Here is a 24,704-nt window from a genome sequence, read left to right on the forward strand (position 1 = left end):
TGTTGAACGTTGGTTCAATATTTTGAACAAGTGTTCGCTTGATTTAATTTTATTAATTATTGAAGAACGTTCCAAAGTACTGGAAGATTTACAAAAGGACATTACTCAAAACCAGGCGGACTTACAAGAAATGCTGGAGAAAGAAGATTGGCAAAAAGTCCTAGACGACATTCAAATCCAACTAGATAAATACACAGACGAGATTAATGAGCGGAAAATACGCAAGTACAAAAGAGATACAATCGATTATAAGATGGGAGAAGTCTACTCATGGGCAGAAGTATATGCCCGGAGACGCCAAAACAGACCTCAAACCAATACCACAGAGACAGAGATGTCATCCTCAGAGGGTGAAACTAGAAGACCAGCATCAACTAATATCACTGAACAACCCGCAACATCTTCTTCTATCACACCAACCACAGAGGTTCCTTTTTTAGGGGTCGGCCAAAGAGACAACGAAGACCCAGGCGGGGAAAAAGGCGCAGACCAATATCAGCCAAATCAACAATACCAACAGGCAGACGCAACAGAGGGAAGAAAACCTGAATAATCAACAACTGGTCAATAATATATCCAAACATAAATTATCTCAATTGGAAATCAACACCTTACAAAAAGGGACTTCGTTCGTCCCTACACATCATACCAACAAACTTGAAATAGATATTAGTCTGTTCAAATTGATGCGCAACTTGACACTTCGACACTTTTTTGAAAACGTTGTTCAAAGTGAAGAGCGAGACGAAGATGAACTACTCAAAGAGCTGAGACCCCAGGAGGAGCTTCGCGGGCATCCAAGATGGTCGTGTGAGCAGAGGGCTCCCGAGACCCGCGCCACCCTCCGCACATATCCTTTCTACATCCTGATTCCGACGACGGGCTTTTGAAGACGAACTCTTGCTGATCTTGACGAACTTTTCAGCATTCTGATCGGACACTGGGGTCCACTTTTGTGTCGTCTTGAACTTTGCGGCCTTCCCCGAGTCCGGACTGGGGTCTTGGTTAACTTCGCCAGCCGTGGAGTAGTTGAACAACATCGGCCGCAGAAGCCTCCCTCTGGGGACTCCCCCTCTTAACTTTCGGTTTCGGTTTCCTACTCCCGGCGTGGATCGGCCGTAACATCGTCTGGACTTTCCCTGGTCCTGCCCATCAATCAGCACCGTGTGTATACCCCGGCCTCTCGTTTGTCCTCAAGCATCACTGAGGTTCCTGTTGATTTTGATTAGTTTCACTGTTTTCGACTACGTCTCGGTCTGCCATTTTTACCAGGTCGCGCGGACCCCTCCGGGGCCCGTTCTCCAGTATGGCCGCCAATTCGGATCCGGAGCGACGAAAAGGTAAACCTCCCCACCGGGGGGGGCAGACCCAGACCAACATTATGGATCACTACTCCAATGTGAAGGGGTCCCCCGGTGGAGTTGGCCGCAAACCCGATGACTCTAAGGCTACCTCTGGTACGGTGCCCGGACTGTCGCTGCAGGACGTGATGAGTGCTATCACTAACATGGAGGCCGCCATGGGGAAGCAGTATGAGGCTCTTGCCTCCAAGATTGACACGGTGGCAATGGATGTTACTCTGATAAGGGCTGATCTGGCCAAGACCAACGAAAGGGTCAGGGAATCGGACATTAAGACCTCCAGCCTGCTCACTGATGTCACGGACGTTCAGACTGAGATTGGGAACCTGCGCTCTTCTCGAGACGCGTTGGCCCGACGCCTGGAAGACTATGAAAATAGGTCCCGCCGCAACAACGTCCGCATTATTGGGGTCCCTGAAAACCCTGAGGCCTTGTCGACCGACCTCCTGGTTGAAGATCTGGTCTCCAACTATCTTGCTCCCTCTGGACTTATGAAATTCTTTGCGGTTGAGCGTGCACATCGAATACCTGGCAGTAAGATCCAGCCGGGCGCCCCCCCCGAGACCCATAATTGCTCGCCTGTTCCATTTCAGGGACAGGGATGTTATTCTGCAGGCATCTCGAGACAAGGGCCCGGTGACTTTCGAAAATGCCACCGTGAACTTTTACCCGGATTTTTCTCCTCAAGTCCAGAGGCAAATGATGGGATTCCAGGGGGTCAAGAGGCGGCTCCGGGACCTGGGCCTCAAATACGCAATACTGTTTCCCACCAGACTTCGTAGCGAGCATGGTGACCGAACGTTCTTTTTTGATCGCCCGGATTGTGTCAGTGACTGGCTGGACTCATTGCCTAAAAGGGACGATTTCACGGCGCACCCCGGCGGCGCCGAGGGTGACATGCATCAACAGGAATGACCGGTGGATCCTGCTGTCTGAACTTTCCGACCCCTCCAGCTGAGTTCGGACAATGATTCTTATTATTGTTTTGGGTGGCGGGGCGAAGGGGTCTTTTCCTCCTCTGGGGGTCTTTGTGTAGATTAGTTTCTTCTTGGGGCGACAGGCACACTGCAAGTTGGGGTGGATTTCAAGTCTAACGCAGGGGTGCAGGGTGGGGGGAGTTGTAACGGGTTTCAAGTTCCGGGGGGTGGGGGGTACTGTGTGGGAATGTTTTTATTCACAAGGCTTTCAAATGTTTTTCTTTAATCCTTTCGGTCTATTGGTGTCGTATGTGGGGCGCTCTGCCTCTTCTGGGGGATGGGGGGTGGTGAGTTGAGACTGCTGTCGTGGAATGTTAACGGGTTGGGGGACAGAATAAAGCGAGGGGTGGTGCTGCAGTACCTCAAGCGCCATTCGCCCGATGTAGTTCTCCTGCAGGAGACGCATCTTATAGGTAATACTTGTCGAGCTATGAATAGACGGGGATACCGCCTTGTTGCTCATTCTGACTCCTCCTCGGGCTCCAGGGGGGTTGGTATTCTTATTCGGTCTTCTCTTCCTTTGGAGATTGACGAGATCACTCTCGATGATAGAGGACGCTATGCAGTGCTTACGGGACGATGGGAGGGGAAGACAGTGTCCGTACTTTCTGTCTATATCCCCCCGGGTCTACAGGCTGTTACTTATGCTGACTTGGGTAGGGTCTTGCTGGGTTTGCCTGAGGGTCTCCTTATACTCGGAGGGGATTTTAACTCTGTTGTCTCTGGCACCGCGGATCGCTTTCCCCCCAGGCACCTCGCTAAATCCCATATGTGGTTGAGCGACTTCCTTGACACCTTTGGGCTAGTGGATAGTTGGCGCTTATTACATCCCGCACTGCTTCAGTATACCTTTCACTCTGGAGCACATGGTAGCCTCTCCAGACTTGACTATTTTTTGATGCCTTCGGCGCACTCCGCCTCAATTGGTGAGATTCGCCATCTTCCCAGGGGCATTTCCGATCACTCCCCCTTGTGGCTTCGTCTTTCGGTGGGAGGAGGTGGTGTGGGCAGAGTAGCTCCCATTAACCCCTGGTATCTTCAGGACCCGGAGAATCGCTCTGACCTTGTTAAAGCAGTGGATTATTATTTTGCTGATAATGTGGGATCTGTGCCTTCCTCTGTGTCTGTGTGGGAAGCATTTAAGACGGTGATTCGTGGACACTCTCTCTCATTGATTGCGGCAGCCAAAAAGACCAAAAGTGAGGAACTGGTGGGCCTGGAAGCTGAGATAACTGCACTGGAGAGTGATCTTGGTACTGGTGCAACACGTTCGAAACTGCATTCTCTCAGCCTAAAACAGGCGGATTACAAGTCGATTGTCACTGATGCTGCGAAGGTGATGCACAGGGAACAACTGGGGAGATTGTATGATGTTGGTGACAAGGCTGGTAGATTGATTGCGTGGCTGGATAGGAAGGAAAGAGTGAATCGTGTTGTTCCTGTGATTGAGAGGTCGGATGGTGTGTGTGTTACTGACCCTGCTGGGATTGTGGAGTGCTTTGTCGATCATTTTGCAACGGTGTATGCCTCTGTTTGCGACAGGGACGAGGAGGATTCCCGGCTGTTGCTTTGGGACATTGCGTTGCCCTGTCTCTCCGACGAGGACAGAGATCTCCTAGACGCGCCCCTTACTGCGGAGGAGATAGCGGACGCTATACGCTCTCTCCGTTCTGGCAAGGCGCTGGGCCCCAACGGCTTGCCCATTGAACTTTACAAATTACGACCCGACAATATGGCGCCCCACTTGAAGGATATGTTCCTTGAGGCCCTTGACTCGGGTTCTCTTCCCATTGATCAGCGTCTCGCCACCATCGTGGTGATTCCTAAGGAGGGTAAGCCTCGGGATCGCTGTGCCTCTTACAGGCCTATCTCCTTGCTTAATGCGGAACCCAAAATTCTGGCTAAATTGTTAGCAAATCGTTTGATCACGGTGATTGGAGACTTGATTCACCCAGATCAGTCCGGGTTCATTCCCCATCGTAACACCGCCCTCAATCTTCGAAGACTCAACGGTGTTCTCGCGAGGGCTGCGACTCTCACTGAGCCGGCCATTTTGGCCTCTCTTGATGCCACGATGGCCTTCGACACCATCGAATGGCCCTACTTGTGGGCGGCCCTCTCGAAGTTTGGATTCGGTCCCGTGTTTATCAACTGGGTTAAACTTCTCTATGAACAGCCTCTCGCCCAGGTGGTGGTCAATGGGCGTGTGTCCGGCGTTTTTGCACTTGGTCGAGGCACTCGGCAGGGCTGCCCGCTGTCCCCGTTGCTTTTCGCTCTCGCGCTGGAACCTCTGGCGGAATGGCTCCGTTGGGGGCCTTCTATGAAAGGGATCCGGTGGGCCTCCGGTTTTGAAGATCGTGTCTCGCTTTACGCAGACGACATTCTCCTATACCTGACTTCCCCTCAGAAATCATTGAACATACTATTCGATGTTCTTACCTCCTTCGGAAAGAACTCAGGTCTCGTTATTAACTGGACTAAATCCTGTGTCTACGTTCTGGCCGGGGGTTTCCCCCCGCTGCCTCGTAGATTCCCTATTCAAGTAGCGGAGACTGGTTTCAAATATTTGGGGATACATGTTTCGCTGGACCCCATCGTTCGTTACGAACGTAATCTGCTGCCCCCTCTCCAGCGACTGCGGCTTGATGTTATACGTTGGCGTCGTCTGCCACTTTCACCGCTTGGTCGTGCGGCTCTTTTCAAAATGATGTCGCTACCCGGATTTTTGTATGCGCTTCAAAACTCCTTTGACCTTGTTCCTTCCCGTTATTTTCGTGAGGTGGAGAGCTTACAAAGACAATTGATATGGGATGGCAGGTCGCGTATTGCTTTGTCGAAACACACGCTCCCGTGGTATGACGGTGGCGTCGCCCTTCCCGATATCAAGCACTACTACTGGGCCTCCCAATTGAGTGCGGTCAACCATGCTACTTATGCTACAGGTCCCGCTCCTGCCTTCGCCATGGATCGACATCTTCTTCCAGGGGGGAACTTCAACAGGGCGTTGTACTCCAGGGGGCTCTGTAGAGTGCTTACCGGACCGACTAAAGTCGCTGTGCGGGTGTGGCAGGATGCGAACGCGGCCTTGGGTTGGAAGGATAGGTTCTCGTGTGCAACTCCTCTGTATGATTCTGCGTGTTTGGGTAATCTTTGGCGTACGAAAGGTTTTGATAAATGGGATATGATTGGACTTGCTAAGGTGGGGGATCTTTGGGCTAAGGGTAACGTTAAGTCTTTTGAGACGCTTAAGGTGGAGTTCGAACTTAGTGATAGAGAGTTCTTTCGGTACTCTCAGGTCTGACATGCCCTCCTGTCGCTTTTTCCGGTTGGCACGGACATTCCTGAATCTTCACCCCTAGAGGATCGTATCCTGGACGGACATGTCCCTGATAGTACTATCTCATTAATCTACAAAAAACTGATTTACAATAGGGCGGACCAGTTGGTGCACCTCAGGGCGTTATGGATTGCGGATGGCCTGGAACTTGACGATGAGGACTGGCAGTCCGCTGTGTCCTCTCCAAAAGAGGTTGCCATACCCGCACGCCTTAGGTTTGTTCAGCTCAAGATCCTCCACCGGGTGTATGTTACTGGCCCGAGTTTGGTGCGCATGGGGTATGCTTCCGATGACTTGTGTAAGCGTGGCTGCGGTATGCCTGGTACCTTTCTTCACATTTTGTGGGAATGCCCGGAGGTGGTCGAGTTTTGGTCCCGTGTACATGACGTCATGGGGAAGGTCACTGGGGTGGTCCTATTACCCGAAGCCAGACGCTGCTTATTAAACGTCTGGGAGCCAACCGATTACACCGTGGCCCAGATCACCTGGGCCTCCCTTGGAAATATGATCGCCAAACGAGACATCGCACAGCTCTGGGGTGCCAGTAAGCCTCCGACTGTTACAGCGTGGGCAGAGAATGTTGATTGGTGTATGTTTCGTGAAAAGACTGTGTATGTGTCTCGTGGCAGGCCCAAGAAGTGGGGCAGAATCTGGTCGCAATGGAACGCATATCGTGGGGACGTATGCACTCCCCCTCAAGACTTGTCGCTTGACGACGTTGTGTCCCCCTGATTGACATTCCCCATATTTGTCATAATGTTTGCCTTTGGTTTCCTCGCTGCCCCCCCCCCCTGAGTCAGACTATGTAAACGTATTGTATACAGTATTGCCGCAGCTGCCTCCGCATGGACCCAAGACTGTACCGTTGATTCCTTATTGCCTTGTGTGTCTTGTTTTCTTGTTGTTGTTTGATTTCAATAAAACTTTTTAAAAACTCCAAAAAAAAAAAAGAGCTGAGACCCACAAGCAGCTTTCAAGCACCGATAAGCCACAAAACACTGGATTCTTTTGAAAATCTTGTCAAGAATGAGATCATTAAGTTGGATTTTAAAAAACGTTCAAAACACCAAAATCTATCTAAAAGTGAAATGAACACAGTACACAACTTGGCAAATAACAAAGAAATAATTTGCCAACGAGCAGATAAAGGAGGAGCCTTGGTTATAATGGATGTTGACTTTTGCACAAATCGGGTGAATGAGCATGTAAAGGACATAGAAATGTACCTTCCGTTGGGATATGACCCCACTGAAAACTTTCAAGTATTGTTGCAACAAATCCTGAAGAAAGCTTTCGAAGTAGGAACTATCACAGAAAGGACCAAAAGATTTTTGACACCAGAACATCCCAGAACACCAACCCTTTATATGCTGCCAAAAATTCACAAAGACCTTATGAATCCACCTCTGAGACCTATTGTCACCATCAAAGGCAGCATCCATGAATCAATTGGAAAATTCCTAGACACCCACCTTCAAGATCTAGTAATCAAGACGAACACTTATGTCAAGGACACAACTGACTTTTTGAAAAAGATTGAACAGGTCCAAATCCCAGATGATCAAGAGATATGGTCATGTACCATTGACATTATATCCCTCTACACCTCAATCCCACACAACCTGGGGATTGAAGCAGTGGAAGAAATATTGTTGACTTCAGAACTAGAACACAATTTTCAAGTTTTCCTCATGAAACTATTGGCCTTCACGCTATATCAGAGTTATTTCCTCTGGGACAACGAACATTATCTCCAATTAACGGGGACATGATAGGGCAACTGTGCCGCCCCGGTATATGCCAACACCTTCATGCATGCATTTGAAACCAAGAACATTTTAAGCAGGGAACCATGGAAGAAACATGCTATGCTTTTTCTACGATACATAGACAACATCTTCTGTCATATAGCTACTGTATATCTTTATAATATGTTAAGTTAGCATAGGCTCATTAAATGTTTAAACGCCATTTTTCCTTTTGCTGCTTCTGCACACGACACTTAATTGTTGATTTAGCTTTCAACCTAGTAGTTCGTTGTGGTTTACATGAGAATAATATGTTATTACTCTGATATCAGCTTTGCTTAATAAACTATGTCTGCACATAGAGTGCTGAAGCCTCAGGAACAACACGATACAGAATTGTTATGAGGTCTGATATTCGCGCCTTTATAGACATAACATAAGTGCAGCTTCTGCCAACTTTGGGCTTGAGGCGAGTTTTTATATTGCTTTGCTGGAGGCACAAAGACACTTGATGCTGTTCGCATGCAGAGAGAGCTGGTGTATGCTGATGTGATCCCTTCATACTAGGACACTGAGGTATGGGCCCGCCCTAATTCAACCCAAAGAGACCTTCTTAGCTATTAATATAATATGCGAGTTAGGGAGGGTGATAAATAAGTGTTGTTATACCCTTATTGATTTACAGCATGGTAACATGCTGTCACCATTCGCTTTCTATGGACTAGTAACTATGCTTGTAGCTTTGTTGTTGATAATATGTTTACTTGTATTATCTAAGATACTGCGCCTGAGAAGACGGCATTAGTAAATAAACATTTCAAATGCTCACGTGTTCTTCTTTACTCCATGTTCTGGTTTGTAATGATTGTATAACGAAAGAGTGCTCATGTGTTCCACGTAACCTGAGGTTGGTGAGTTCATGTTCTGGTTTGTCTAAACATTGGGAGTTGGTTATGACCAATGAGACACTGTAGCTAGCTCGGTAAGGGGTTTGTTGGGTACTAAGGTGAGTTTTGGGTCACCCTAATTCGCTGAGGTTCCAATCCTCTGTGCACAGTTCTGTGGGAGAACAGAAACCCTGCTACATGGCGCCCGTACGTTGGAGGCCTTATATCATGACACTCGAGTAGTATATCATTCAAACCTTAACCCCTTCACTGTCGTTTCCGGAAAACGGGGGTGTCGGTGAAACCTACCTATTTTTTTGAAATAGGTCTTTTCAAGCTTGAATCTATCTAAAACGGTTTCCTTGACTTACTACCCAGTTGTGCTACAAAGTTGACTTTGTTTTTCTGTGGTTCCGGTGAAATCATGGCTGTAGCCATTGCGCAGCATAGTCGCATTGCGGTGCGCAACCATTTACAAACTTACCAAGTCCCTTTGGAAGGCATGGCGGTGATTTTGGTGGTGTGTGCAGATCCGGCGTACCCTTTCGAGCTCTTTTACTCGTGGGTCACATTTCCGGAGGTGGACGCGAATTCTCAAGTGTTCCTCCACTACACACCCTCCCCTGTACCGGCTGAGTATACACCGTACAGGGCACTGGAAATACCTATCGATCATTGGCAGCATCGCGTTTGGTTTGATGGCGCCCTCCCCCACTCTTTGTCAGCTGCGAGGTTAGGTCCACTTTCCATTCCAGGTACAAATTGGCCTGCTTTGGGTGGATTTACCCCGCACCCGAATCACGGCGCTTGTCCCCTTGCTGATATTCGCAGACTACACGTTGTCTCGATTGCTGTGATTCGTGCATTAGTGCAATACATAGGTCGTCATCTCCCGGGTGGTCCACCCGGGGGTGCGGCCGTTCAAACGGAACGTGGCGGTTTACGCCTGAATCCGGTTATGGTAAATTCGGTTTTTGGTCAGCGTCCCGTTGATAATGATGACTTCCCTTTCTGGCTTGCCGAGAAGTTTGACCAACTGGAGGCTGTGTTTCCGAATTCTACTCCTGCTGATAAACATAGAATGTTGACGATTACTTTACCAAAGGATTTAACTCCTGAGCTTGTTGACTGTGAAAGCTGGGGAAAAACTTTTGCGGCCGTTTATACGAGGTGTTTCGGCACCCCGTCTATGACCGCACTGCCTGAGATCGTTAAACGTGTTCAGGATGATCACGGACCGGAGGCAGCGGTTGAATTGGGTATGCGCCTGTGTGGTTCGTTTGAGATAGTAAGTGATCCCAATATTAAAGGAGATGCGGTGAACTTTCAGGTGTCGAATGCTTTGGCTGCTCTGCCCGATGCCGATAAACCCCGACAGTTAGCGAAGATAGTTGTGGCCGCCTATAAGACGATTGGCCGCACAAGTAGAGGTCTGAAATATTTTCCTGTCAAGGAGAAAAAACAACCAAAAGGACAGTCTGCTGCGGCAGATGTCCAGCCCAAGTCCAAAAAACAAAATTGGCCTAAAAAACAGACACAGGGGAAGCAACAAAAGCAGACTCAGGATTCTTTTCCTGCAACACAGGTTCCTGCGCAGACTGAAAAAGTTTATGATTTGCGCGATTGCGCGATGATTAAATCGCCTGATCGTTTTCAGGTTTCTGATCAACGCTCTCCTCGTTCCTTTCAGGACTCATCGGCCCCGAAAACCGGTGGAGGAGGAGGCGGTAGGGGACGTGGTGGCCAACAGGGACGTGGCCAGTCCCGCCAGACAGACGGCGTGGAGAAGCAGGACGATTCTACGCCAAAAAGACCACAGTTTGCGAAAAAGAAAGTCGCGGCCTTAACAGCGCATAGATATGCCACAGATAGTGAGAACGCGGCTTCGGAATCTGACGTGGGCTCTGACCTTGCTGGACAGCGCGGCGGAGATTACCATAGTCAGAGAGGCACTGCGTCCACTACTGAGGGTGACAGCGACTGATGTCTACGTTGTAATTGAAACAGCAGATACGAGACTTGCTCCCCCTGAAAGACTTTATGAAATTGTCCTGTTAATTGAAGGTGACATACAGCGTACCGTTAAAGGGGTATTTTGGGAAAATCTGTCTTCTACGTATGATATTTTGCTTTCGGAGGCTGACTGGCCCCCACCTTTTGTGCTCGCGGCGCCGCGAGGGGAGGAGGTAATCCTCCCCAGTTTCGTGAACACTGTCTCGAAAGAGCATGCGCAGCATTTTGCAGAAGAGTGGGCTCGGGCTCTCGCACCGGCTCTGTACCGTAACCAATGTGGTTGGGATAAATTGTCGCCTTGCCACGAAATTCCGTTGCGGTCTCAGCCGCAGCCTCAACCTCAATATCCCATTCGGCGTGAAGCCAAAACTTCCGTCGCGGAAATCCTTGAACAATTAGAATATCAGGGAGTTATAGAAACTTGTGTGTCACCAATGAATAATCCTCTTTTTACTGTGACCAAGCCTGACGGATCATATTGTTTGGTATTGGATTACCGGCATTTGAACTCGCATTGCCGTAACTGTGCAGTACAGAATACTCACGGCTCTGCCCTTGTTGATAGTCTTGTGCGAAAGCGTTTCAAGACAACGATTGACTTATCCAACGATTTTTATGCCCACAGATTGGACAGCTTTAGCTCCCAATGGACCAGTTTTACGTGCGCTGGGGTCCAAAAACAATTCCGACGTCTCCCAATGGGCTATAAGAATAGTCCTGGTATATTTACCGCTCGCATTGTCTCTATTCTGGAGGCACTCGACCCAGATGCTTGTTCGTATGTGGATGACATATATCTCACAGACGACGATATTTGGGAGCATCTGTGTCATGTAAATTCTGTTATTTGTAACTTTGCTGACATGGGTTACAAATTTAACTTTGCAAAATCGCACATTGCTGAACACACAGTGTTGTTTTTGGGCTATGAGCTCAACAATGAAGGTAGAGGTTTGGCTCCTCACTTCTTAGAGAAGTGCGCACAGTTGCGCGCTCCTACTACACTGAAAAAATTACAGTCCTTGCTGGGTTTCTTAAATTTCGGAAGAACATACATTCCGGAATATGCCCAGCGTATCAAACCTTTGTATGCTTTGATACAACCAAATTTTTCGAAATCATGCTGGCTGCCTGAGCACTCAGCCATTTTGCAATCCTTGCAGGCTGATTTGCTCGCTTCTAAGTTCTTACTGACTTGTGACAACCATACCAACCTGGTGATAAGAATAATACCAGGGATAGTGGGTTTCACGTACCTCACTTTTAATGAAGGAGACACAGTACCTATTGCTTACAAGTCACACTTGTACACTTCCCACTGTGGAAAAGGTTTTAACAGCTGTACAGATGGCTATTCTTAAAGAACGGGCTCTGTCACAAGGGAAACGCATGTTGGTTGTAACACCCTGTCCTCACTTGGAGGCAGTCACGAAAGCCAGTGTACCAAATTCAAAAGCTTTGCACCCTCGGTGGATTCAGTGGGCTGCGTCCTTGACGTCCACGGATGTCACGTTTAATTTTTACGCCTCGTTGCGGTCGCAGGAGTACTTGCAGTATGAGTTTGTTCACCCTGCTCCTCTAGCTATGCGACCTTTGGAGGACTTCCATTGCATCATTTACACTGATGGTTCGACGCAGGTTGCGCATGGCTCTAAACATGCCTACGTTTCCGCATGCGCCATTGTGGTCGGTGCTATGTTGAACGATGAGTTCATATCAAGGGAAGTGCACACGTTGCCGCTTGGAGATTGCACCGCACAATTGGCAGAGCTTCGTGCTCTTTTACTTGCGTTGGAGTACGCAGATCCTAGTGTTACTACTCTTATTGTAAGTGATTCTTTCTACTGTGTCCAGTCTTACAATGAAAACTTGTTATTTTGGATTCAGAATGACTTTCGTGATTCCAAGGGTAGCACAATAAAACATAAATTGATCTGGGTTCGAGTGGCAGAGCTTAAGGCTTCGTTGCCGCTCGTTTTTGTAATTCATACTCTTGGCCATCAGCGTGTGGGAGTCCACGCTGTCGGTAACTCGCTTGCTGATGAAGCAGCGAAATCAGCAGTGTCTACATACTTAGTTGCAGCAGTTACACGGTCCAAAAGTAAGATTGATAGTGACATCTTGGCAGCTGTTGCTGCCACTGAGAAGGGAGGTAAACATCCTTCGGGATTCCCTTCGAAGTACACATACCACTTAAGTCCCGAAAAGGTTCCTTTTGTGAAAATACCTGATGTTGGTGAACGTTTGATTCCCAACTCGGATCGCAGAGCTGACTTGATTACAGCCGCTCATGAAGGTGTGGCGTCTGCGCATGCGGGCGTCTCAGCCACTGTAACTCAATTACAACAACGTTTCTGGTGGCGGGGACTGTACAAACAGACGCGTGATTATGTCCTTCTTTGTGACATATGTCAGCAGATTAAACCTTCGACTGCTGCGCGTCCGCCACAGACTCAGTTGTACATTTCTAATAAACCACTTGGTTGTGTTTACTTAGATCACTGCGGTCCCTTTTCTTCTGATACTGCATATAAGTAGATCTTAGTTGCAGTTGATTCATGCACACGCTTTGTGTGGTTCTGGCCCCATCGCAGCGCTGATTCACGGACTGTCATTAGAGATTTGCGCATCTTTGTAGGGATTTTTGCCTGTGGTACCTTCCATTCGGATCAGGGTCCGGCTTTCGCCTCTAAGGCGTATAAGGATGCCATGCATTCGATGGGGGTCCAAGTCAAGTTTTCGTCTCCCTACAGACCTGAGGGTAACAGTGTAGTGGAACGAATGAACCGTGATTTAAAGCAATCTTTGACAGCTCGAGTTATAGGCACTGGCAGAAGCTGGCTAGCCCACATCTATGGCGTGCAGCGTGCTCTTAATAATCTCCCTAGAAGGTCTCTAGAAGGTCCCTAGAAGGTCTCTGGGTGGGCGGACCCCATACGAAATGCTCTTTGGCATCAAGATGTACGTCCCTGACCTTGACGGTCTAGACTGTGTGGTTCGCGCCACTTCCTTTGACGCAGATGAACATTGCAATGTTTTACAGAATCTACAAAAGACCAGAGACGGTCTTGCAAGGGAACATTTGCCCTCCACGTCGGATGTTGCGTTGCAGATCCCGGTAGTCGGCTGGCTACCACAAGTTGGAGAACTGGTTCGAGAGAAGATCGATAACAAGAAAGAATTTGGTCCGTCCTATCGAGCTCCGGTTCCAGTCCTTGGAGTGAAGGGCACGAGAACAGTCATTTTACCACCGCTTCCTGGTCGTAAGGAAAACAGGTTTATTTCAATTGACAATGTCAAGATACACAGAGTGGCCGATTCTTCTTAGTATGACACCAGCAGTTTCCTGTCCTTCCATTGTGAGACATTCGGTTGTGCCCACTGCTTTTAATCATGATTCAGAAGTGGCCATTGAATTACCTGCAATTTCCAGTCCTTTATTGAGTACTTTGCCAGGTGCCGATCAAAATGAAATAGACTATGCATATCCCACTGATTTGTCCATGCCCGACCTGCAAGCACGTTTAGCCACGGAATCCAGATTTTCATTTGACTCTGTTTCCCTTGCCTCGAAGAAACCCTCTCGTTTTGCAGTTTATGCTACCTTATTTAAAAAACATTTTTTGATTCCCCCTTGGACATATATCTGGCTGGTGCTTTTTTTGATATATCTTTTTATGTCAATTGGTTTTGTGTTTTATTTTTTCCGATTGGTAAATGGACACTATGTCGAGGAAAGAACATGCATTCGCCATCTCAATGGAACTTTGGCTCCCCTTTCCTCATCACATTCTGCACACAGACTGAAAAGAGACTTGACATTTGTTAACATCACTGCTTGGCCTGTCCTTGATGGGATCGTGTGGGATGCCGTTCGATTTCAAATTCATGGCCCTACGGAAGTTGTTAATGTCCCTAACGTGCTTAGAGTTAATATGGGGGATGTGGTGAAACAGAACATACGTTCTGATGATTGGGATGTTCAGGCCGTAGAGTCTTTATTTTCTGATTTGAAATATTATGCTGCCTTTGATGCTGAAGATTTATATTTAGAATCTGCTAATTATGGTGATTTATTTTGCTTTCAACATTTTGGCAATCACTTCTTACATAAAACAACATCCAGAAGGAATACTGTGAATTATACACAATGGGAGCATTGCCCAGCTCCTATACAAGGCAGTTCTAGTACTTTTTTGAAAAAATACACTTATTTTACTGACTTCAATCAGTCTAATCCCGAGTCCTTTTATTTTAAAATGACACAGAAGCCTATGTCCAAGGTTAGACTTACCGATACCAAACTCTTGTATTCGAAGTCCTTTCTAGATCAGCTGGCTATTGGCGGTTATGAAGTCTGGAAGGAATTAATTGATTTAAAATCAGTTTGGGGTTCTAAGGACTGGCAGGTACAAGGCACTGAGGCTTTGCACCGTGCATGTCTCATCCCTAATCACATTTTTTTTTTATTCTACTATTTCACAAACGACATGCTTTGGATTGGCTACTGCTAAAAAACTAAATTTTCCTTCTATCCCTGAGTTAGAGGAATATTCAGGCTGGAGTAATCATACTCAATTTTCGATTAGAGAATTACAGGCCCTGTTGCTGAATTCTTCCTTTAACATCTCCAGTATAGACCCAAAAGGTTGGCTGGTGTGGCACAGGAGTGCTGATTCTTGCCAGCGCCGTTTTTTAGGTTTGTCTGACGGCTTTGCTCAGCTTAAACCTGATTCACGTTTTGAAAATGAGCATTCTGTCACAACTTACTCTGTGGGTAAATTATGTCAAACCTGGCTGAAACATTCTAAATTGTCTGCAGTTAAATTACATCTTGCAAAACTAAATGATGATGTAGATTTAAATGATTTCGTAAAAGGCCCGGCTAGTGGTAGGTCGAAAAGGTGGATATATGCTGTGTACAATGAAATTTGGAAAACATCGCAGATTGAGGCTGCAACACGACTTAGGGCTATAGATCAGGCAAATCTAGAGAAGGTACTTGCAGTGGTGGACAATAGTATTAACATGCTTTCTTCACGCATTTACACTTTAGATAACATTGTGTCTTCTGTAGTGGATATTGTGCATGATGAGGTATCTGTGTTGTACCATGGTCAGAATCAATTGCGTTCTATCATGCAGTTTGCATGGACCCTGCAAACACTTAAATCTGGCAAGGTGCCATGGGGATACATGAACGTGTCCTCTCTTTTTGCACCCTTTAATTTGACTGACAAACAACGCTTGCTTTCTATGCGTGATGCTTCTTTTTCTATGTTACATATTGAAAAATTGGAATCCTTGCCTTTTTCTGTGGCAGAAGCCTCAGCTGCAACGTGGCTTATCCACGGTCTGTTGACATTACCTTTTGCTTTGTATAAATTTTCTAACTGTATGAAATATGTTGCCATAGGTCGCTATGAGCCTTTGGGTAGTGGTTTTCTCCATGAAGTATGGTCCCTTCCTTTCACTTATAGATGTTTGAGGGACGGCCAAGAAGTTTATCTTAATGGGGAGGAATGTACAGAAACTCCAGATCATTCGTTAATGTGTAGACATATACAATTACACGGTTCTTGCAATCAGGACCGACCAAACTTAGCCTGTGTTTTAAAAGGCACTCCTGTACCGGCAATTATCCCGACTTTTACCTTGTTAGGGAATGGAAGTTATTTACTTTTGAATAATGAAGATTGTTGCGGGTTAATTAAAGGTGTAGCTTATGTGGTAACAGTAAGTGAACGTGTCGTTTGCTGCAGAAATGTCTTATACCCACCCACACATGAAAATAGGGAGGTTTCCATTTGGCCACGCATACCAACCTTGAAGGCAGAGTTCAACGGCATGACTAGACTGAGGGCTCTATTATCCCAGAAAGAAGTGGCCTTGAGTTCGGCTCGGGAAACTTTCGTGCTTCACATTGCTAACACCCGGACCGAGGTTCAGGCCCTTTTAAATACTGATTTGCCGTTGCATTTTGGCGAAATGATACATTCTATCTTTAACGCGTCCTCGACATCTGGGCTAGCGCATTTTTTTAAAGCAGTTAGCAGCGGCCTTGTGACTTCATTTGAAAAAATATTTGGAGTAATCCCTCGTTTCTTTCATTCCATTTTCTCGAGTCTGTTTGGTGGATTCCCGGTTTTACTGGCACTAGCGGCAGGCGTCCTAGTTGTTCTCTGCTTCCTTAAATATGGATGCCCCACGTGTGGAAGAAGCGGCCCAGCCTCTGCTGCCGCTGTTTCGCAACCGAATGCTTGAATATTTTGGCACACTGCCGCTTGCGATTTTAAGCACGGCATATGGATTATCGTTTCGATTTTCCTACTTCACCTGTGTCCAGCCTGTGTTTCACTGCCTGAGCTGTGATTTTGATTGGGCCATTGATTTGTGTCTCTGCGGACCGGTTTCTCCTGGCGTCGATTTTAATCAGCTGATGAGTCCTATCACTACTCACGAGTTGGTTTGTTCTGACGAAAGGATTATGGCCATAGCAGCGGTGCATGGACTAATGGGTCCCTGGGATATATTCACGGCAGCGCAGGATTTCTTGGAACTGAGCTTTCTGGAGAACCCACCGAGTTGTCCTCTGATGGTAATAGAGACTCCGATACTTGGGGAACACGTCTGTTCTTTTCCACTTTTGAATTGGATGGCTGAACTGTTTTCTGATGAAGACGGTGATTTCATGCTGGAGGCTGTTGCTGCATATTTTGCTTATACGGTCTTGTCCTAAATACTTTTCCATAATTTCTTTCCGGATATTTGACTTTCAGCTTGCATTTTTTGCGATTTTTCGTACATCGATCAATTTCCCAGTCCTATTGACTTGAGCGAATTTTTGAAATTTTTTACTGTACATTCATGGCTCACAGTTCTTGAACTCTGCTTTCATGAAGTTGCCCTTATCTTATCTTATCTTATCCGTCGTCGGATCATGGGGGGGTGTCATATAGCTACTAATTTCTAATTTAAAATGCTTGTAAAGCGCAGCATACACCTTGCGGTTTCTTGGCGCTGAAGGTTCAGTGGCTGAGGGGAGGGAAGACCGGGGAGAAAATTTAGGCGGGGAAAGCCTGGCTAAATAGGAAAGTTTTCAAGTCTCCACGGAAAGAAAGGTACTGAGTTGCGGAACGGAGGTTATCAGGGAGAGAGTTCCAAAAGGAAGGGGCCAGAGTAGAGAAATTGGATCCACCCCATTTTTTGCGCGAGAAACGGGGGATCAGGAGAAGGGACTTGGAGGAGGACCGGAGGTTTCTTGCAGGGACGTAGGGTTTGATAAGTGAAGTGATGAAAGCAGGGGCAGTGCCCTGACGGGCCTGGAAAACCATGCACCCGATTTTGAAGAGGGAACGTTGTTTCACGGGGAGCCAGTGGAGTTTCTTTAGGAGGGGGGTGGAGTGGTGATAACGTGGGAGGCCAAATATCAGTCTGGCCGCCTGGTTCTGGATGGCTTGGAGTCTACGCAAACTATAGGCAGGGATGCCATGGAAAAGAGCGTTGGCGTAGTCCAAACGCGAGATTACCAGGGCGGCCATGATGGTCTTGAGGGCCTGAGGGGTGAAGAAGCGGGAGACAGAGCGGATGGTTCGAAGAGTGAGGAAACAGGAGGAGACCACGGAGCTGATGTGTGAGTGAAGAGTGAGCTGATTGTTCATTTTTACACCCAGTGTTTTGACAGTGGTGGAGGGGGAGGGTGCAGGGCCGAGAGAGGGGGGCCAGAAAAGAGAGTTCCAGGGACTGGACGAACCACCAGTGAGAACCAGCTCAGTTTTATCAGGGTTCAGTTTAAGGTGGTTGTGATTCATCCAGTCCCTGATGAATGTCATAGTAGACTGGAAATTGGAGACCGAGAGAGAAGAGGGGGACAGATCAAAGATGAGCTGGAGGTCATCCGCGTAGTTGAAGACGGTGACCTCCAGCTGCTGGAGAGCAAAGATGAGAGGAAAGATATAGAGATTGAAGAGAAGGGGGGAGAGGGAGGAACCCTGGGGAACACCGCAAGTGACAGGGAGGGGAGTGGAGGTGAAGTCGCCTAGACGGACCGCCTGGGTGCGGTCCCTCAGAAAGGAGGAGAGCCAGACAAGGGCTGATCCCCCGATGCCAGCCGCCTTGACACGGGTGAGTAGGATGGTATGGTCCACCGTGTCAAAGGCGGCGGAAAGATCGAGGAGGACCAGTGCCTGGTGGTTGTTGTCATCCATGCCCTTTCTGAGGTTGTCTAGGACGGCGACTACGACCGATTCTGTTGAGTGCCTGGGGCGGAATCCTGCCTGACGAGAAGCCAGCCCCCCATTAGCCTCAATGTGGGTGCTCAGAGCCGCGGTAACATGGCGTTCCATCACCTTGCCCAGAAAGGGCAGCAGGGAGATGGGGCGAAAGTTGGACGAGATAGAAGGGTCCGAGCCGGGTTTCTTCAGCAGGGGTACGATGGTGGCTGCTTTTAGTACCGGGGGCACCACACCCTGTGCCAAGGCGCTGTTGAGGAAGGCAATCGGGGGATCAGGGCAGCTAGAATAGATTTGCTGTAGGATGCGAGCGGGGCAGACCTCCGCCGGGGACCCAGATTTAACTTTGGGGAGAATCGACAGAAAGGATTCCTGAGTGAGGGGAGGGATAACAGTGAAATGATTTTGTACTGGGGGGGGGGAGGGATCGACGAAGGTAGGCGAGGGTGAAGGGATATTGGCCTTGATATTGGTGATCTTATCCACGAAGTAGTTGTTTAATTGGTCGCAGAGAAGCTGGGAGGGAGGGATTTGGGGCGAGGCTCGATCTGAGAACGCCAGGTCGTTTACGATGTCAAAAATAGCCCTGGGTTTGTTGGCGGCCGACATTATTCTCGTAGAGAAGTAGTCGGTCTTTGCAGCTAGGATTGCTGATTTGTAATCAGCCAACAGTGTCAGAAAGTGGGTTTTTAATAACGGGCAGTAGTTCTTCCTCCACTGCCTCTCCGCCCTCCGAACGCTCAGCTTAAGTTCTTTTAGATGGTCGTTAAACCATCGGTTAGAGTCCTTAAGCCGGCGGATGGAGATGCGTCGTAAGGGGGCCTCTGAGTCACAGGCTCCAGCCAGCCAGGTGTTAATGGCCTTGGCCTGTGAGGCCGATGATAAGCCAGAGAGGGGGGGGATGGAATTGTGAAGCAGGGAGGTCAGGGGGGGGAGATCCAACCTGTTCCAGTTCCGCGCCCAGGTGTTTTTGGCAAGCGGGGTTTTGGGGGATGAGTTGTGGGGGATGGAGAAAGAGATGAGGGCGTGATCGGACCAAGGGCAAGGGGAGACCGCCACCGAAGCCAGTGGGAGGTTAAGAGCCCAGACCTGATCAAGTGTGTGCCCGTGAGAATGAGTGGGGACAGAAATGTGTGGGACAAAGTTGAGGGAAGACAGAGATTCGGTAAATTCTTTTGAGGCGGAGCACTCGTGTGGGTCTGAGGGCCAGTAATTAAAATCCCCCAGCACCAAAACCGAGGCAAAGTTGACCGCCAGATTTGCCAGCAGGTCTTGGAAGGCAGGTAGAAATGAAGGCGAGGGCTGAGGGGGGCGGTACATGAGGAGACAAGTGATGGGAGGGGCGGTCTGGAGGGAACGGGCCACCAGGAAGTCGACAGGGGCCATAGGGGGAGAGGGAAGTAACTGGAAGTGCAGATCTGACCTAGTAATTAGTGCGACCCCACCGCCCGCCCTGCCGGCCGGTCGATCGGCACGTAGGGCCACGTAAGACGGTGGAAGGGTGGCCAGGAGAGCGGGAAGGGAGGTATCGCAATACCAGGTCTCGGTCAAGAGCAGTAGGTCAGGTTTCTCGGTGTCGAGTAGGACGAACAGCTCGTGGTGATGCTTGACCGCCGACCTGGTATTGAGTAGAATAACGGACAGAGCTGGGGTGGAGGGGGGTGGGTCAGGGCAGGGGAGGCAGGGTGGCAGGGGAGATTGCGGCGGGGAGTGCGGCAGTGCAGGGAGGGTGGGGGCAAGGCCCAATGAATCGACGAGTCTACGGACAGGGTCCGGAAGTGGCCAGGTGCCTTGGAGGGCGATAAGGTCTTTGGAGGAGTATGATATAGTTTGGGCATAGCGTCGTGCCCCTTGCCCCGGTCGGCCGCGGACGGGCGCAGACGGGCTTGACTTATGCGCGACTTCGGCGCGAAGTCGGCGCTCCCGCTGCGCTCGTCCGCTGCGCGTTCTGTATTGACACATTAATAAAGGCGGCCGTAAAGGCGGTAAGGGGGCGTGGCCTGGAAGTGGGCGTGGCCAGCCGGCAGGAGGGCGTCACGTGAGCGATGGATCCGCTGCACGGAGCCCTCGATGTGCAAACAGCAAGTAGCTACTGTATATCTTTATAATGTGTTAAGTTAGCATAGGCTCATTAAATGTTTAAACGCCATTTTTCCTTTTGCTGCTTCTGCACACGACACTTAATTGTTGATTTAGCTTTCAACCTAGTAGTTCGTTGTGGTTTACATGAGAATAATATGTTATTACTCTGATATCAGCTTTGCTTAATAAACTATGTCTGCACATAGAGTGCTGAAGCCTCAGGAACAACACGATACAGAATTGTTATGAGGTCTGATCTTCGCGCCTTTATAGACATAACATAAGTGCAGCTTCTGCCAACTTTGGGCTTGAGGCGGGTTTTTATATTGCTTTGCTGGAGGCACAAAGACACTTGATGCTGTTCGCATGCAGAGAGAGCTGGTGTATGCTGATGTGATCCCTTCATACTAGGACACTGAGGTATGGGCCCGCCCTAATTCAACCCAAAGAGACCTTCTTAGCTATTAATATAATATGCGAGTTAGGGAGGGTGATAAATAAGTGTTGTTATACCCTTATTGATTTACAGCATGGTAACATGCTGTCACCATTCGCTTTCTATGGACTAGTAACTATGCTTGTAGCTTTGTTGTTGATAATATGTTTACTTGTATTATCTAAGATACTGCGCCTGAGAAGACGGCATTAGTAAATAAACATTTCAAATGCTCACGTGTTCTTCTTTACTCCATGTTCTGGTTTGTAATGATTGTATAACGAAAGAGTGCTCATGTGTTCCACGTAACCTGAGGTTGGTGAGTTCATGTTCTGGTTTGTCTAAACATTGGGAGTTGGTTATGACCAATGAGACACTGTAGCTAGCTCGGTAAGGGGTTTGTTGGGTACTAAGGTGAGTTTTGGGTCACCCTAATTCGCTGAGGTTCCAATCCTCTGTGCACAGTTCTGTGGGAGAACAGAAACCCTGCTACACTTCGTTCTATGGCAAGGTACCCATCAGGACCTATTAACAGCTTTGGAAGATCTCAACACCATAAATGATCGGATTCAATTCACATATCACGTAGACAATACCTCCATAGCGTATTTAGATGTTCTACTTTCACTTAAGGGTAACAAAATTGAAACCACGTTGTACAAGAAGAGCACAGATCGGAATAATTTACTCCACTATAGGAGTTTTCACCAACTGCCATTGAAAAATAACTTACCATTATCTCAACTTTACTGAGTAAAAAGGATAGTATAAAATCCAGAAGAATCACAAATTCAAATGGCCAACATGATCAGTAAATTCAATGAACGGGGCTACCCGAGAGCCATATTGATACAAGCTCAAGAAAAATGCAATCTCAAAACCAGAGAAGAACTAATGAGACAGAGGAGTAGAACCAAACAACCAAGAATAGTAGTACTATCTAAATTCTCGACATTGAGTCATCAATACAAAAAGATAATTCAACGTCATTGGCCACTATTGACAGGTGAACCAGACTTCAAAGGTATTTTTTCATCCGAACCGATCTTTGGTTATACTAGGAGCAAGAACATTCAAGAGTTGTTGAAATCCACCAAGATCACAGATCAAGAAGAACACAAAGGAACGATTCCCTGTCACAATTGCAGCAATTGTCACAGCATTATTAAGGGGAATACAATCACACACCTGATGCGAGGAACACCAATCAAATTGAAAGTCACCGCCACTTGTGACACAGCTAATGTCATATACTTATTAAAATGCCCATGTGGGCTGGCATATGTTGGAAAAACCATCAGAAAGATAAAGACCCGCATCCTGGAACACAAAAGTAATATAAGGACAAAAAATCCGAAGTCGACAATCGCTGTCCACTTCAATGAACGACAACACAGCATAGCTCAATTGAGATTCACCGTCCTTGAAACAGTGGAGAAATTGGCTGGAAGAGATAATAACAAAACCTTGTTACAAAGAGAGAACAGTTGGATCTATATATTAAATTCCATGTTGCAAAATGGACTCAATGACCGTTTGGAATTCGCATGCTACCTATGAACTATGGAGAAACAGAACTTCTAGAATCCCATTCTACAGACCTCTACACCCTGGGTCTTCACACACACCACACCAAGTACAGATCTCATAACTCTAGGACATTGATTCAGCATTTTTTCCTCTAGTTTTTGTTTTTTATTATCCATGTTGACCACCTTATATACATAACCGATGATAACCCACATGTTCTTTACTGAAATAGCTTTTTCAGTCTATTCATCTTGATTTCTTCTTTTAGACAGTTCATTTCATGTTTAGCCTCACAGAATTTACCACCTTACACTTTATACGGTTTAATATTTATCACATGATTATCTTTATCAAGAAATAACTTGTTATGATACATCAACGAAACACCTACAATACCCATTCCGTTAGTTCACATAGTCCGTTCTTTATTTCCAAACACACTAACATCACGCCCAGAGCTCATCCGGTCACCGACTGCGAGAACACACGAAAATAATGAAGAGCACTACACCGTGATTTAGAGGTAAGATAATTTCGGCACACGGTTAGTTATATATAATTCAACCCGCACACTGGTATGTGGCCCCCTCACAACTACACGCGCCGACAAGAGCACGCCACGATCGGTTGCATGTGATCCAGCGCCCCTAAGGAAAAACTGTCTCACCAACGCTACCCAACACCACAATACTTACCATTAATCATAAATCACTTACAAAGGCACATATACCAACGAGACAATTTTTGGACGACTGAATCATGTGACCTAATTAAACAGAACTATTCACAAACTATTTACATATTTATATACAACTGCAGTTTATCGTTTCTCACCATGGTTTTAAACATATATCATTTTAATTAAGCCACTTAGGCAAATGGATCAACTGATGGTAACTAGACTATGAATAAACAAGACCAGCTTGTCGTTTCAAAATCTAATTTTATTCTAACTTTTTATTCAAGAATGAGCATTTTTATTAAGAATCTTTATTATTAGCAATAAAAAAGCTGCATTTAAGGAAACGATTTATTAGACTGACATCTTCAAGGCAAATCAGTAAGCATGAATCATATTAAAGCAAAATAACAGTTTCCATTCCCTCAAACTATTTCCCTGACTATTCTTGCTTCATCTGAAAAGGAAAAATCAAATTAAGACTGCTGTCCTTACGTGAGTCAAATGTCCAACAGCATGTCACGTCAATCAGGAATCGGAAAGCGAGCAGCGCCCTCCTGCCCATGAGGTCAGGTTTTATACCTTTCTATCTAGCTAAACTGTCTACATTTTATATTTCTCCAAGCAAATCCAGACTTTCCATTGGCTGGCTTATGCCAGTCCACCTCAGGTCATCACCATTTCAACACCATGATCAGGCTTTTCTTAAGCCCCATTGTCCTTTGCTTTCGTGTCATTCGGCTTCCTCAAAAGAGAAACATTTCTCTCGAGTTACAGTTCAACTTCCTTGCCTTGGCAATCTTGCCGGTTTCCTGTCTTTGAGCCTTTCTCTAAGAACACGGTTAGCACAATTAATTTAACTGCATTTTTCTGACAAAAAGAATGTCAACGTGGTAAAAGTTTTCCACTTCTGAAATGTGCAAGGCTCTTCTCTGGACAAAATCCGAAACGCCATTTCTTAGCAAGCCTTAGGCCTCACTCGGAAACTATTATTCAAACAAACACAAGACATCAATTAATTAAAGAATTGAGATCCATTCTGTTACCCACCCCCTTTGCTAATTATTAACCCGTTAATTTATTTTACCTAGCTGAGCACACAAAGCAGCATTTATATCTACCTTCTTCTTTTTGTCCGCAAAGATTCTCCACGAGCTTTTGTCACAGAAAAGACATAACGTAAGCACACATAATAAGCACATGCCATTAGTTAAAAAGCCGCATTTAATACTGACAAAGACAATAAACAGGGTTAGTTTATTATTTTCTACGTACTTGCAACATAGAGCACATAAGTTAATCCCACGTGTTTCTGAATGAATGCATTTTAAAACTAAGTTGATTAATAATTCACCACATACTAGTTAATACAAAATTTAATTCATCACCTCGCTCCATCAACTCCCTCATCTGGTGATTTCAA

General features: G+C 46.9%; 1 protein-coding gene across 1 annotated transcript in view; it reads left to right on the forward strand.

Annotated features, from left to right (window-relative positions):
* The window catches only part of LOC144753631 (uncharacterized), a 463,125-nt gene that overhangs the window by 361,572 nt on the left and 76,849 nt on the right, over window positions 1-24,704 (forward strand). The window lies entirely within an intron of this gene.

This window comes from Lissotriton helveticus, chromosome 5_1, assembly GCF_964261635.1.
Source record: "Lissotriton helveticus chromosome 5_1, aLisHel1.1, whole genome shotgun sequence".
In the NCBI taxonomy this organism is placed as follows: domain Eukaryota; kingdom Metazoa; phylum Chordata; class Amphibia; order Caudata; family Salamandridae; genus Lissotriton; species Lissotriton helveticus.